This window comes from Hakea prostrata, unplaced genomic scaffold (genome assembly GCF_041222555.1).
Source record: "Hakea prostrata isolate BN-2017 unplaced genomic scaffold, UWA_Hpros_2 contig_154, whole genome shotgun sequence".
NCBI lineage: Eukaryota > Viridiplantae > Streptophyta > Magnoliopsida > Proteales > Proteaceae > Hakea > Hakea prostrata.
The window spans coordinates 16161-31404 of record NW_028291273.1 but is presented as its reverse complement, the minus strand read 5'-3'; positions in this window follow the sequence as shown (position 1 = coordinate 31404).

Genomic DNA, 15244 nt, shown 5'->3' with positions numbered 1-15244 from the left:
ACTCCAACAACAGCTCTATCCACTTCTGAACAAGTGAGTTTTTTATTACTCATCTCTTTCCCCACTTCCCCCCTGTGTAAACTGCACAGTAGTTAAACTTGGAGTTTAGTTTGTTGGTTTGTTAGAAGCTGGAGAAAACTAGGGTTTCCCCACTGTTGCTGTCGTATATTTCTGTACTGATACGGCTGGTTTTTTTTTTTGTTGTTGTTTTGCATAGTGGCTCCCAAGATCAACCCGAACTTTATCAGAGCAAAAGCTTGCAAGAAAATTGTTCCGTCGGTGGTGGTTGGGGCCAGTGCGGTGGTTTCAGCTAGTGAATCCTCCAAGCGTAAGGCGACTGTTGGCGGTGAATCTTCAAGTCAGATTCCCGCAGTTTCTACTGATGCCGTCCTTGCGCCTCCTTTGCCCGAAGTGATCGCTCGTCTTTCCCAGGAAGATCTTGATCACTCCATTGCCGATGGTGCTGCTGGCGCTCCTGCTGGTGAGCCTGTTGGTGCACCCCCGAAAGAGACTCTTCGGGCATCCGAGGCAACTATGTTGGCGTCTGATGAAGGTGTGGTCCCAGCAGGTGTTGCTCCTATTTCTAACTCTAGTGCTTGTTTGGCATCCTCCTCCTCTCCTTCTGAGTTGGAGGATTTTGCCACTAGGAAGCGCCGTCGGGTGACAAGTGATGAAGCTCATCCTTCTCATCCTTCGCCTGAATTAGTGTCAAACGAGTTTGACAGAGCGTTGGAATGGTGTACTGCTGCTCGAATGACTTCGAGAGCGCAGCTTCTTTCCAAACTTCCGGATGAAGTCTTTACGAAGTCACCTGGTGATGTAAGTCTTTCTTCATTATTCTCTCGATTCTGAAAAATTACTTTTCTCGCTCCTCGCTAACTCGGAAGTTGTTTGCGGGAGTCTTCTTGGTAACTTCCACAACCAAGTGGAAGCAAATTTACTAGACTCGATAGGTTAAGCAATGAAGTTTCTAGGCTTGGGGAAATCTCTGAAGCTAAAGATGTTGAGATTGCTCGCCTTCGGAATCTAGCTTGGGAGGTGGCGGGGAGAAAAAAATTGATGATTGGTCGTCTTCGGTCGGACTTGGATGATGCCGGGGAGAAGATCCGGTGATCGGAGCGAGCAGTTGGAAAGTCGAGAGCCAAAGGATCTGAAACGTTACCTGAAAGGCAAGTTGTCGTTTCTTTGCCCGAATCCCTTCCAACTGATGTTCGCAGAGCCTGCGTCTTCAAGTATTTACACAGTAAGCCCTTTGTTGATATGCTGAATGCTTATAACTTGCAAGCGTACCGGGATGGTGAGAACGAAGTATGGGAATCAATATTAAGGAAGGATCCTCATTTTGATACGACTCCCTACAGTGCTGTTTGCCATCCTGAAGTATTTACCGACCTGGGTCTTCCTCCTCCCGACTGGACCAAGGATAAGATTGATCCTCCACCTTCCGATTCAGATATTATGCAATATCTGGAAGATTCTCCTGTTTATTCTCCGCTAGAAGAAGTCAACTATGACGAGCTTGTTGTCACGCCCTCCCAGCCGGTACCCTATCTGGCATACCCGAGAGTGTGATCCACAGCCCGAAGATCAGGTATCGAGTGATCAACCTCCCACATAAACAATAACATAATCATGAACAATCATAACATGAGTGCGGAAGATAAATCATAGATTCAATAAAGAAAGAATGAATCATAACTGAATCAGAATAATAGATATAATCAGAGTATCAAACAGATAAGTAAAGTGAAGCAAAAATCCCACTTTACATCCAGCGGAAAAGTAGCTCTAAAAGAATAAACTAGACAAATCCTAATCCCAGTAACAAGTACATTGGGTAACTAAATTGTTCTCCACTTTATAGACAACATCCTTGTAAGTGTAAATCTCATAAATAGCACAAGGACGCTTCCACTCAATGGTCGGACTAAGCATCGTACGGAGCATAACCACTCGCGGAATCTTCAGAGTAATTGTGGTAACCGCAATCACCTTCCTGGAGATATGCCTCTTCGCCTTGCGCTTCTTCATAGGGACCGTCATAACACTCGAGACTACAGGATAGTCTAACAACATTGTACAATAAAGGAATGAGTTTCAAAGAAACTCGGTAAAGCGATTAAAATCCATAATAACATAAATGGCGAATTCCGGAACAAACATAAATGCAATATGATATGAGACAAACAATGAATGAATGAATCTAACTCTATGTATGCTGGTCTCTATTGGCAGACATGCTTTAAGTCATAGCACCGTACTTCTTTAGGAAAGTCCACTCACATCCTCAACCATTTAAGATATCTTGGATTCTCTCACGGATCATTTCACCGGTCTTGAGCAGCCGATTGGTAATGGGTCCTTCATCCCTCGGGACAAACCTTGGCGGGGGTTAAGTCAACACACTCTCTCACAACCATTTGGTATAAGTACTGGCGCATGTCAGGGTAAAACCTAGCCAAATGCAAGTCTTCTACTTGGTTACATCAAGTCAGATCCAGATACTTCCATTCCTCGTCCCTGACGATCCTTTCCGGTATCCTTCACACTAGAGTCAGCGTATCCTATGGCACCAACCAACTCGGACTACGGACTCATCAACCCTATTGATCATCCACATATGGTAAACGGGAAGCTCTCACGTCCTCTCACGGGTTGGTTACCGGTCTTAAGCGCCCGTGAGCCCAAGTCTAACCATATGCAACCCTACCAATAAATGGCCCCCACAATGTGATTCCTGTCCTCTCACGGGTTGGTTACCGGTCTTGAGCGCCCATGAATCCCCATTGCTACCACGGGTCGTTCGGTCTCAATACCCTCCGATTAGGGTCTGACATAACAGGACATCCTAGCCAAACACTACTAGACAATCCTAGATATGTCATCCAACAGTTTAGGAAGGTGTCCAGAGGGCATCTCCGGAAACATCCCATAATATTCCCGTAGTAGTCCAAAGACAGAAGTGTCGAAAGGACACCTCTCCTTTCCAAACCATACGTAAGCATACACATGCATCAATTCATATCATCGCATATATGGTAACTTCATATATGGAAAGAAATCAGTAATTACAATCACTTGTATAACATCGGTAATTAAATCATACATGAATCAATTCAATATGAATAAGTAATGCTACTGTAATCAAATTTATGCAACAGTAGTATATCATTGTAAAAATCTAATTTAGGAATCATATTAATGATATTCAAATATAGAAACTATATTCATGCTATCTATGTAATTAAGGAAATAACCATCCTTACCTTTTATAACTCGCAAGGAATCCTAAGAAATCAAGTAAGATCTTGGCAAACTTGAGAAGAAGGTCCTAAACAAGTATATACAACATATTAGGAAAGATCCCTAACAGCAAAGATATCAAAACATCCGAAACAGACCAAATCTGGAGTTGCTGTACTCATTGGTCGAGTGGATTGGCCGAGTGGTCCAGTCGACCAATCAGTCGACCAATGCAGACAGTAGCCTAAAAATCAGAGTTTTAAGATATGAAATCCGAATTTGGTGGTTCAAAAGGATACTAATCAAGGGGTAGACTACATCAGTAGTATTCTAACATATAGGGGACCTCAAAACACCAATCAAATCAAGATATCAAGATCCAAATTAGGAAACAAAAAGTTACCATAATTAACTCAAACATGGATCTTGATGAATTTGAAATGGAAAACAAAGACAAGAGCAATAGGAGGATGGATCATTGCTTTCGGTAATGAAAACATGAAAACATACATAGATCTTCATGGAATAAGGCTTAGAAGCATAAATCTAAATAAGGAAATAAAACCTACCATATATGTAACTATCATGCATCATGAAGAACACATAGTATGGTAGAAGAGAACATCTAGAAATCTATAGATTATGGATCATGGAAGAAAACACAGTAATTACTACTAACATGATCAACAAAAGAAGATCCAAAGAGATCAGAATTCAGATTAGAAGTTTAACAGAGATTAAATCATGGTTTGATCATGAATCCTTCAAAAGCTTGCAATGATCATGGTTAAGATCATTGTTCTAGCCTTAAATCCTTAGGATGATCATGAGAACATGTTCGAGAGATGTTTGCAACAGAGAATGCAGCATCTCTTCTACTGTCTCAACTCAAAAAGGAAAGAAAAACAAAGATGGAGGAGAAGAAGAGAGAGTAGACATACCTTTTGATGCAAAAAGAAGAGTTTCGACGAAGATCCGTCAAGAAAACACCAAGGATGCAAGAGAGATGACTTGCAGAGGTCTTTGGTTCGTTCCAGAGGGTTTGGAGGCAGCAAATACGAAGTGGACTCGAGATTGGACTTAAATAGAGCAAGAACAACCTAATTGCCAAAGACAGCACTCATTGGTCGAGTGGATTGGTCGACTGGCCCAGTCGACCAATCAGTCGACCAATGCTGACAGCAAGGCCAAAACAGGGAATTGAAGGTCCAGATCAAATCCAATCCTAAAGGGGTTTTGCACACAAGTCAAGTGACTTACCTAATAGGTAGAAATGCCTTCAAACCAAGATAGAGAGCACTCCAAGTCCATCAACTAATTAGATCTTCATCAGGATTCAGTTTCCATAAATAGAACCTCATCATCAACCTTCATGGATTCAAAGCCAGACACCAAGTCCTCTACTGGGATGGCCCAAAGCTGACTTCTTACTTTACTTCGGGTCATCGGACCTACAAATAACAAGGTTTCCGGGTCAAGGTTAGGGCTGGGTTTTACACTTGTACTGAATGCGAATTTGGTCGAGGACCATTCTTCTCCTGGACAAGCTGGACAAAGAGTATGAAATTGCGGAAGATTTTATGCATACCGAAATATTTTTTAATCCTCATTTCTTCTCTTCTTTTCCTTGTATCCCCACCAATGGTTGACTCATATGTTTGTTCTAGCAAAGTCGCGTCGATCTTGTATAACTTGTTAATAGTCACCTGTAATGACTTTCTTCTTTGATCAGAGATTGTATCCAGCTCTTGTAATTGTTTTGATACTGGCCTCTTTGGATCTTTTGAAGAAATAAGAAATTACTTTATCTTGAACTTTGCTAGCCACTTGAATCGCCGTTGTATTAGGTCTTAGTTGTCCGAAACAATGCCTTTACTTAAGGATTTCCGGAGAAATACAATAAGTCTGAGAAGGAACTCACTCAGGTTTTAAACCGATGCCTTTACTTAAGGATTTCCGGAGAAATACAATAAGTCTGAGAAAGAACTCACTCGGGTTTTAAACCGATGCCTTTACTTAAGGATTTCCGGAGAAATACAATAAGTTTGAGAAGGAACTCACTCTGGTTTTAAACCGATGCCTTTACTTAAGGATTTCCGGAGAAATACAATAAGTCTGAGAAGGAACTCACTCGGATTTTAAACCGATGCCTTTACTTAAGGATAATTCAAAAATTCAATAAGTCTTGAAGGAACTCACTCGGGTTTCAAACCGACGCCTTGCAAAAGGAACTCACTCGGATTTTCATCCGATGCCCCGACTTAAGAAAGTTCGAAAAATTTCCATAAGTGTTGAAGTGTTGAAGGACCCATACAAATTTTCATCCGATGCCTTATAATTGGATCTTGAACTTGAATGTGGTGTATGATGCCCCCCAATCAAAAGATAGTTTGTTGAAAGCCAAAAATTGCATTGATTGAGTTGAAAATGATTATATCGCGAACAAAATTGAAATCATCCTCAAGGATAAAACTTTTTGAGATGCCTAGCATTCCACGAACGATCCAACTCTTTCTGGGAATCGATGTTCTTCAGCCGTAAGCTCTCGAACCGACCGGTTTCACAACCATATAAGGTCCTTCCCAGGAAAGGTCCAACTTTCTCTGGTGACGCGGGTCGGAAGCTAGGGTATTTCTCAACACCAGATCTCCGGCTAAGTACCGACGATTCTTCACTCGAGTATTATAATGAGACGCTATCCTTCTTTGATAATGTTGAGTTCGTGCTATTGCCTTTGCCCGAACTTCGTCCAACAAATCAAGATTATCAAGCAGTCCTTGTTCATTTGCTTTTTCCTCGAACTCACGATCCCGTAACGTCCCCGCCATTATCTCCACAGGTGCCAATGCTTCGGATCCATATGCCAACCTGAATGGAATTTCTGCTGTGGGTGTTCGAACCGTAGTTCTATAAGCCCACAATACATTATGTAGTTCTTCGACCCAAGAAGCTTTGTCAGCTTCGAGTCTTCTCTTTATTCCTTCCAGTAGCGTTCGGTTAGTAACCTCTACCTGGCCATTGCTTTGGGGGTATGCCACTGAGGACATACGATGCTCGATCATATATGTTCCACAGAATTGCTCAAATTGTAGACAGTCGAACTGAGTACCATGGTCAGTGACAATAATCTTTGGAATCCCAAAGCGATATATGATTGATTCAAGCACAAATTTCTCCACTTTTTCTCGATAATTGTCGCGCCGGCCGGCTTCTACCCATTTTGTGAAGTAATCAATTGCTACTATCAGATATTCCCGTCCGCCTGATGCCTTGGTGAATTTGCCCATGATATCAATTCCCCACATTGCAAAGGGAATGGGATTTAGAATTGAAGTCATAGTTTCCGCCGGGCGCTTTGATACCCTGGACTTGGTTGACTATAAGCTGAGAGTCACTATAAATAGTAACATCTGTAATAGCTAATGCTTTTGACAACCGAAGTCCTGCTATCAGGGCCTCATATTCTGCTTCGTTATTACTTGCATCAAATGCGAATCTCAAAGCATATCGAATAATAAATCCTGCTGGACTTTTTAATAGAATTCCAGCGCCTGCTCCATCTTTATTACTCGAACCATCCACATATACCTCCCAAGTGGTTGGTATAATGGGATCTTCAATGGTGGGCTCCACTGGTGCAGTAGTTTCTACTACAAAGTCGGCTAATGCCTGAGCCTTGATTGCAGTTTTGGGCTTAAAGCTCACTTGGAACTCGCTAAGCTCAACCGACCAGGACACCATCCTTCCAGACAAATCAGGTTTGTTAAGAACTTTACTAAGAGGAAAAGTTGTAAATACCTCAATTGGATGAGCCTGAAAATATGGCATTAGCTTCCCGGCGGCCATCATGAGAGCCGAGCACGCTTCTCAATCTGCGAATATCTCGTCTCCGCATCTAGCAACACGTGGCTTACATAGTAAATCGGCCACTTTTTTTTTATCTTTCTCCCGAACAAGTACTGCACTGACCGCCGAAAGGGACGTCGCTAGATATAGCTGTAATATTTCCCCCTTCTCTGGCCTAGACAGGATCGGTGGTTTTCCAAGTGCTTCTTTTAATTCCTCGAAAGTTTTCTGGCACTCCTCAGTCCACTTTGCTTCCTTATTGCCCTTTAGGTCTTTAAGTGCCTTGAAGAAAGGCAAACACTTTTCTCCAGACTTGGAGATAAATCGATTTAAAGCAAGAACTCTCCCTGTCAAACATTGTACATCCCGAACGGTTTTGGGAGCCTCCATATCAATCGAGCTTGTATTTTGGCAGGATTAGCCTCAATTCCCCTCTCGTGATACCATGAAACCCAAAAATTTGCCCGAGGAGACTCCAAAGGCACATTTTTCTGGGTTTAACTTCATTTGATGTTTCCGCAGTACTGAGAAAACCTAAGTCAAATCTGCAATATGATTTTCTTTTGTAAAGCTTTTCACTAGCATGTCGTCAACATAAGCTTCAACATTCTTTCCAATCAGCTCTTTGAAAATCTTGTTGACGGCCCTCTGATATGTTGCTCCTGCATTCTTTAGGCCAAAAGGCATGACCTTGTAATAATAGCTCTCACGATCAGTCATGAAAGCCGTATACTAGGCATCCATGAAACTTAAAGTTTCATATCCTACAGTCGCATCTATCAAGAGGTCAATCCGAGGCAACGGGTAGCAATCTTTCGGGCAAGCTTTGTTTAGATATGTGTAGTCTGTACACATCCTCCACTTCCCATTCGCCTTTTTCACCATCACCACGTTGGCCAACCAAGTTGGGCACTCGATTGGTTCTATGAAACCAGAATTCTTAAGTTTTTCAACTTCGCTTCGAATGGCTTCATATTTTTCAATAGAGAAATTTCTTCTTTTCTGTATCACTGGTTTCGCCTTAGGGTCTATCCAGAGTTTGTGCTCTGCAATGGCCCAATCGATCCCAGGCATGTCCTCAGCAGACCATGCGAATACATCCTTATTCCATTGAAGAAATAACTTCAACTCATCTTTAAACTCTTCCAGCTGTTCAGACCCGATATAAGTAATCTTTTTCTCATCTTCGGTACACAGCTGGATTTGCTCCAGTTTTTCCACTGGTTCGGGCCTTTGCATCTCTGTCTCTTCCCGATCATCTCGAACTTCTATGGGGAGGGCAGTAACCTTCCTCGGACCTTCCTTGTCTTTTAAATAAGCAACATAACATTGCCGAGAGATCTTCTGGTCAGAGGAGACTTGACCAATTCCCATGTCAGTCGGGAATTTTATCTTCAGGTGTTTTGTCGAAACAATAGCACCTATCTTGGATAAAGATGGTCGCCCGAGAATCATATTATAGGCTGGTAGTTCTCGAACCACCAAAAAATTGATTCGGACAGTTGTTTCCTTAGGAAAACTTCCAATGGATAGATCCAACTGAACCGATCCTTCCGCTACTCTAGATGACCCTGCAAAGCCATATAGGTGTGTAGATGAAGGTTTCATCAAGTCCTGATCAACCTTCAATTTTTGATACACATCGTAGGAAATTAGGTCAGCTGTAGACCCTGTATCAATCAATACTCTATGCACTTCCCGCCATGCAATCTCTACCTTGATGACTATAGCATCATCATGAGGTAAACATACGTCTCTTTCGTCTTCCTCGCTAAAGGTGATAGAATCTTCACCATTCAACTTCTTCCGCTTCTGCGCCTCTCCGGCTCCAACAAATTTGGATTTTGTTTTCAGACTCTGGAAGGATTCGGGCTCTGGTCCCTCGAAGATGGTAAGGATCGGTGACCGAGTAGCAGCTTTAATCACCTCCTTGCCTTTTTTAGACTTCGGGGCCTCCCTTGATCGTTCTGAACTAACCGAACGATCCCTCTTTGGAGCAGCCGCACGTGGCCCACGTGGCTCCTCCTTTCTCCTGCTAACAAAACTGGACAGATGTCCCTGAGATATTAATCTCTCAATATCTGCCTTCAGATGACGACAGTCATTAGTGAAATGACTATAGTCCTTGTGGAATCGGCAATACTTTTCCCGATCCTGCTGCTCTCCGGGTTTCAAAAGAATTTTAGGCGGCCACTTTAAAATATTTTTTCTTTTGAGGATATTCAAAATATCAGCCCGAGGAGCATTCAATGGAGTGTACTCACTTTTACCGGGGGATCTTTGGCGCCAAGGCTGGGATTTTCCAACCCGATCGCGAACATTTTTCTTTGGCTTCTGCTCCTGCTCAGGAGCCTTTTGTTCCTTATTGGAGACTTTATTATCTCCTTGGCGCGCATCTGGAATCTCCATGACTTCAGCCGCTTCGGCATCTCTGTACCAACTCAAGCATAAGTCGTAGGTATATCCTGTAGTAATAACTTCAGGAGTTTCCGATTAGTGAGTCCTGTGAATAGAGCGGTTCTGGCTACTTGTTCATCAAAGTTTTCTATCTCCATCGTCACTTTGTTGAATCTTTTCAGAAACTCTCTGATCGATTCGCTCTTTCCTTGTTTGACAATAAACAAGGTTTCTTCCGTTTTCTTGACCTGTATCCCACTCTGGAATCGCCCTATGAATTGGCGCGCCAATTCGTCAAAGTTTACGATCCTTCCAGAAGGGAGGTTCGAAAACCACTTTTGTGCTGCTCTGGTTAAAGATGAACCAAAAACCCCGCATAAAATTTCATCGAATTACTCTAAACTGCCATGGTCTCGTTGGTAATAGCCATGTGAGCTGTTGGATCTCCGGAGCCATCGAATGTTGAGAAGGTAGGCAAACGGAAGTTATGGGGAAACCGATATCCCGCAATTGGCTCAAGAAAGGAGTCTTCCGAATGACCGAGTAAATATCCTCGGTTATTCTTCCCTTAGCCAACTGCCCTAATTTCTCATTGATGTTGGCCAATTCTTGACCAATCTGGGTCGGGTGATCTTCAGCAATACGATCATGACCTCGATTAACACGATCATCCCCTGCTACTCGATCATCACGAACAGCCCGTCCTTCCCGAGCATTCCTTTCGTCACGAACTGCTCGATCATCACGAACGGTTCTTCTGACAGTGGGTGAGTGAGTTCTTACCCCCGTATCCAACCTTGTGTTTGAATCAGTTGTACTCTCTTGCGGTCTGTCGAACCGATCGTCTCGCCTCGGTTGATCATCGATCCTCCGAAGTCCTTGGTCTCCTTCACGGAAATTCTGATCAACATTCCGGTCTTCAGCCATTCTCTGGTCACGTGGCCATGCACGTCTCCCTGAATCGCATTGATCAGGCTCTTGTGGTAAAACCACTCGTCTGGTGAGCATGCGGAGTGCTTGGCTCACCTCCAAGAGTTGAATCTTTACCTGATCCAATTGATCTTGGGTTGTATCAGGAGGAGGATTACGTCCTCCCTGGCCATCATCCACTTCGATAGGATTTTGGCTTTCCTGGTGAATATCTGGATTATTCACCCCAGGTATCTGAACACCGAAATTGCGTTGTGCAGCGGCTGCTGATCTAGTCACCATGGCTTTTCAAGTCATTCCCACAGACGGCGCCAAATGATGCGTCAAAAATCTGCTCAGCCCTTGGATCTCCACGTGATGTGGCCTTACCGCTGGGGTCGGGAGTCCACCTCCGAAGGCTAAGTCAGTTGATGAACTTAATCACAAACGGCTCTGCTAGAAGCGCAGATCTAAGGAATGAAGAACTGGGAAAGGTGATCTAGATAGCAGATCGCGGATAGTTTAGGTCTATCAGAATGTATCTGAACCTGAGTCTCAGATAGTATTCTTCTTGATCGATTGATCCGTCCCTCACCCTGTATGGTAGTGAGGTTTATATAGAGTGTACCTTCGAATCTCCTTCGTTGGATGCACTTGAGCCTTCTTCGGGTAGTCGTTGGATCTTATCAGTTAGATCCGTTGAGCGAAAGACTTCTACTAGTTTGGGCTAGTAGAGGACTCCTGAGATAACCTTTAGGTTATGCGATAGTTATCCCTTCGATAATGATTATCCGCAGCCGTCAGTTTGAGTCTGCCATCATCAGGGTGATTACCCTAATCCATAAGTAAGATTAGGGCACACTTGTAGCCGAATAAGCTTTCTTCTTCAGCAAGCCATCTTCCGGATCCGGTTCGCTCGGGAGCCATTCGGTTTTCTCCGTCTCGACCGGGGTCGAGGGTCGGACCAGGTATGAACCCGGTCGGATCATAAACTCTCCATATCAATGTCAAAGAACCAAATTGTTAACAACCTTAAACACTAAAGACTTGATCTTATATTCAAGTCCTTAAGTATGGGCAAAAGCTGCCTACATTGACCCTTTCTAATTCTGTTGAGTCTTATGTGCTAAATACAAACTTTTAATTAAAATGCGGATGACTTTTCTCCTTATAGTTCATCTGTCTCGTGAGTTTAAGTTGTTTCCAATGAAAGCTTTCACATAAGTGTGCTAGGGACATCAAAGCTTAATTTGGAGGCTGAACCAAACAATTATTTGAAACCAGATTAAACAATTAATCTGTTGATTTAGGTTAAGTGATCATTGGGATTCTGTAAAAACTTGTAAAATGAACCCAACCATAAGATATGGAACTTGACCCCTACTACCATCACAAACTTCACAAAGTCCATTTCAGGTCCCCACAAAAATGTCAGGAGTGGGAAACTTCTAAGAACTGGTACAAGAATTCAAGACACACATAACAATTTCATTTCATTTTTTTGTGATGAAATCTAAACTCAAATTATATTGATAATCTTTTTTTCTCTATATATTCCTTAAAACTCATGCTATTTCAAACTAATCTGCCTTACACCCTCATCAAATATTCTTAGAAACATTATAGAGGAATTACAACATTTTTGGCAATATGTAATATAGTTGTATATACACTTCAGCTACTGTTTACTGTTTCTTTGAATCCAAAATTATTAGAATTGCCATAGCGAACCAGAAAAATCATTCAATTTGTCTTTCGTAAATAAAATAAACTCTGACATATTTGTTGAGCGGCTGTTCAATTTCAGAGGAGCCAAATGATTGGATATCGAAGAAGATAGCCTGGTTGAAAGATTAACCAGACCATTATACATTGACATCTCCAAAAAGCTAACAAACAAACAAAAAAAATAAATAAATAAATAAAGAAAACCCATCAATACCCAAGAAATCTAATAAGAAAAAAAAAAATTCAAGGAAAGTAATAGAATCTAAAACTAATAAAAATCACCAGTGATTTTAATTTATTCTAAAAAAATTTCATGGAGACTAAATGATAAAATAAGAAATGATCATATTAGAGTTGATTTGGGAGTTGCTCCAATAAGTGATAAGCTTTGAGAAATTCGTTTGAGATGGTACAACCATGTTCAACGTAGACCAATAAATTCCCCTATATGGAGAAGTGATATAGTCCAAATTGAAGAGACTAGAAGTGCTAGGGGTAAACCTAAGATAACCTTAAGAGAAGTGGTGAGAAATGATATGCAAAACTTATACCTTATATATGGTGTGACCAAATTGATTAGAAGGCAAGAATCCATGTAGCCGATCCCATTTAATTAGGATACCGCTGCTTGTTTGGTTATAACGGTTACCTCATTCAATTTTTATTATTCCATTTACTCGATAAGAAATTCTTTCAAAAAGAGTTCGTATTTTAAATACTTAATGAAAAACTAAAAGAACTTTGTTCGTCCAGATTCTTCTTTGTTTGTTCCTCTGCATATTGTTTGTGATTCCTTCTTTTTGTTCCTCTGCATATTGTTCGTGATTCCTTCTGTTTGTTCCTCTGCATACTATTCGTGATTCCTTGTTCTATCGATTCTCTCTAGATGTCCTCTCTCACCATCTTGTCCCATGTCGAGAGGCACATAAACATTACGAGTTTTTAGTTGAGAGTTTTTGAAAATTCTAAGATTCCTTTCATTGGCACATCTGCCTTCCAATTCTTTCTGATAACTAAACTCATAAGAAGAAGGGTTCTTAGGAACAATGAACTTTGTTAGTTTACTCCAACATCTCACTTTTTTTGAAGTGTGCAAAAGAATCATAATCAGCGCATTTGTATCTCCTAAAAAATTTAGAAGTCTGCCGACACAAAAAAGAGAAAAGACTTATCTCGAATTACGAAGGGTCCACTGCTTAATTGATATGGTTGATCCATAGATATATATTTTTTAAAATAAAACTTTAGCTCATCAAATTCTACTACAAAATGTGAAGTATTTATACTTATTTATAATTAGCGAAAAACTTACGAATTGCATGTAGCTCAAAATTTCATGACCCAACACTACTCATTGAAAAGTCAGTTACACATTGATTTATGCATAAAATATGCATGACAAAAGTTATAACTAATTCGCAACCCTACTTAGATGAACTATGTGATTTCTATAATTGGTAATTTACCAAATTCTTTTTTGAGAAATTTTCATCTGGACCACCTGAGGTTTGGTCTAATTTCATTTTTAGTTTAAAAAAACTGAGACTTTACATCTGCCTCCCTTGTACTATAGTAAAAGTCAATTTAATGACAAATTATCAGTTATATGACGATTTTGTCCTTATTCTTTTCTTTTTTAATTTTTTTTATTTTTACATTTTAAGGGATTAAAGTTTATTAATTTACAAAATCAAACCCTTCTTCATGGAAACATCTAAGTCTATAGAGGACAACAAACCATTAATCAAATCAAGTTTCCAGGTCACAACTCGGGAACCAGAAAGTTAACCTAATTAGGTTAAACATAGATTATGAAGGAAAAATATAATACGATCAAGGGTAAGGAATTAAAATTAATAGGTTACAATTCTAGTAAAGAAAATAAAGTGAGAGTCTTCTAACATGATAAAAATAGGGGTTCTTGATTTTACCCAAGAAATTAGGGTTTCACCCTTTTTGGTTCCCATGAAAAAGGTTGAGATCGCAGGAGGGAGGGAATTGATGATAGGCCAATTACAACAAAAAGAATTAAAGAATATTGAATTTAGACCAAACTCCACATTACCCATGAGGTTTCCCTCATATGGGGGTTACCAAAAAGGTTCTCATGATGACCACACAAAGTTAGGGTTTCAAGGGTTAGGGTTTCCAGGATTCAATCGGCAAGGGTTGAGATCATGATGATGATCATGGATCTCAAGGAACATGATGAGATCATGGAATAGATGGTTGCAAGAATGCAGCATCATCTTCCTGATCTCAACCAAGAACAGATCTAAGAAAAGAAAATCAGAGATAGAGAGGAAAGAGATCATACACATACCTTTGATGCAGGAGGATGAGGATTGCTTGAGTCCTTGCGAGATATCAACCAAGGATGCAAGGGAAGCGATTAGAATAGGGTTCTAACTCATTCCAGAGGCTTAGCACGCAAATGAGGCGGAGTATTCCCGAGATTAGACTTAAATAGAGTAGCCACGATTTAAATTTCAAAAATAGAATCAATTGGTCGACTAGTCCAGTCGACCAATGAGTCGACCAATCAGAACAACAACTTTAGAACAGGGAATTGAAGGCTCAGATCAAGTCCAAACATCAAGGGGTTTTGCACACACCTAAAGTGACATACCTAGTAGGTAGAAATGCCTTCGAACCAATACAGAGAGCACTCCAAGTCCATCAACTAATCCAATTTTCATCAAGGTGCAGTTTCCATAGAAGGGACACTGACATCCACACTCAAGGATTCCACTCCAACCATCAATTGTTCAACTGAAATGGCCCAAAGCTGACTTCTTGCCTTACTTCGGGTTGCTGGACCTACAAACAACAGGGTTTCCGGGTCAGGGTTCAGGGCTGGGTTTCACAGGTGTCGTCCCGAGTGACGTTTTTAGTTGCTCAAATGCCTGTTGGCATTCTTCCGTCCAAGTGATGGCCCCCGAACTAGGTGTAGCCTTCAATGCTTTGAAAAAAAAATTGCATTTCTCCCCGCCTCGGGAAATGAATCGGTTTAATGCTGCTACCCTTCCGGTCAAGCATTGGATTCCTTTACTGTGACAGGCGATTTCATCTTGATCAGTGCCTGGATCTTCTCCGGGTTGGCTTCAATTCCCCTTTGGGA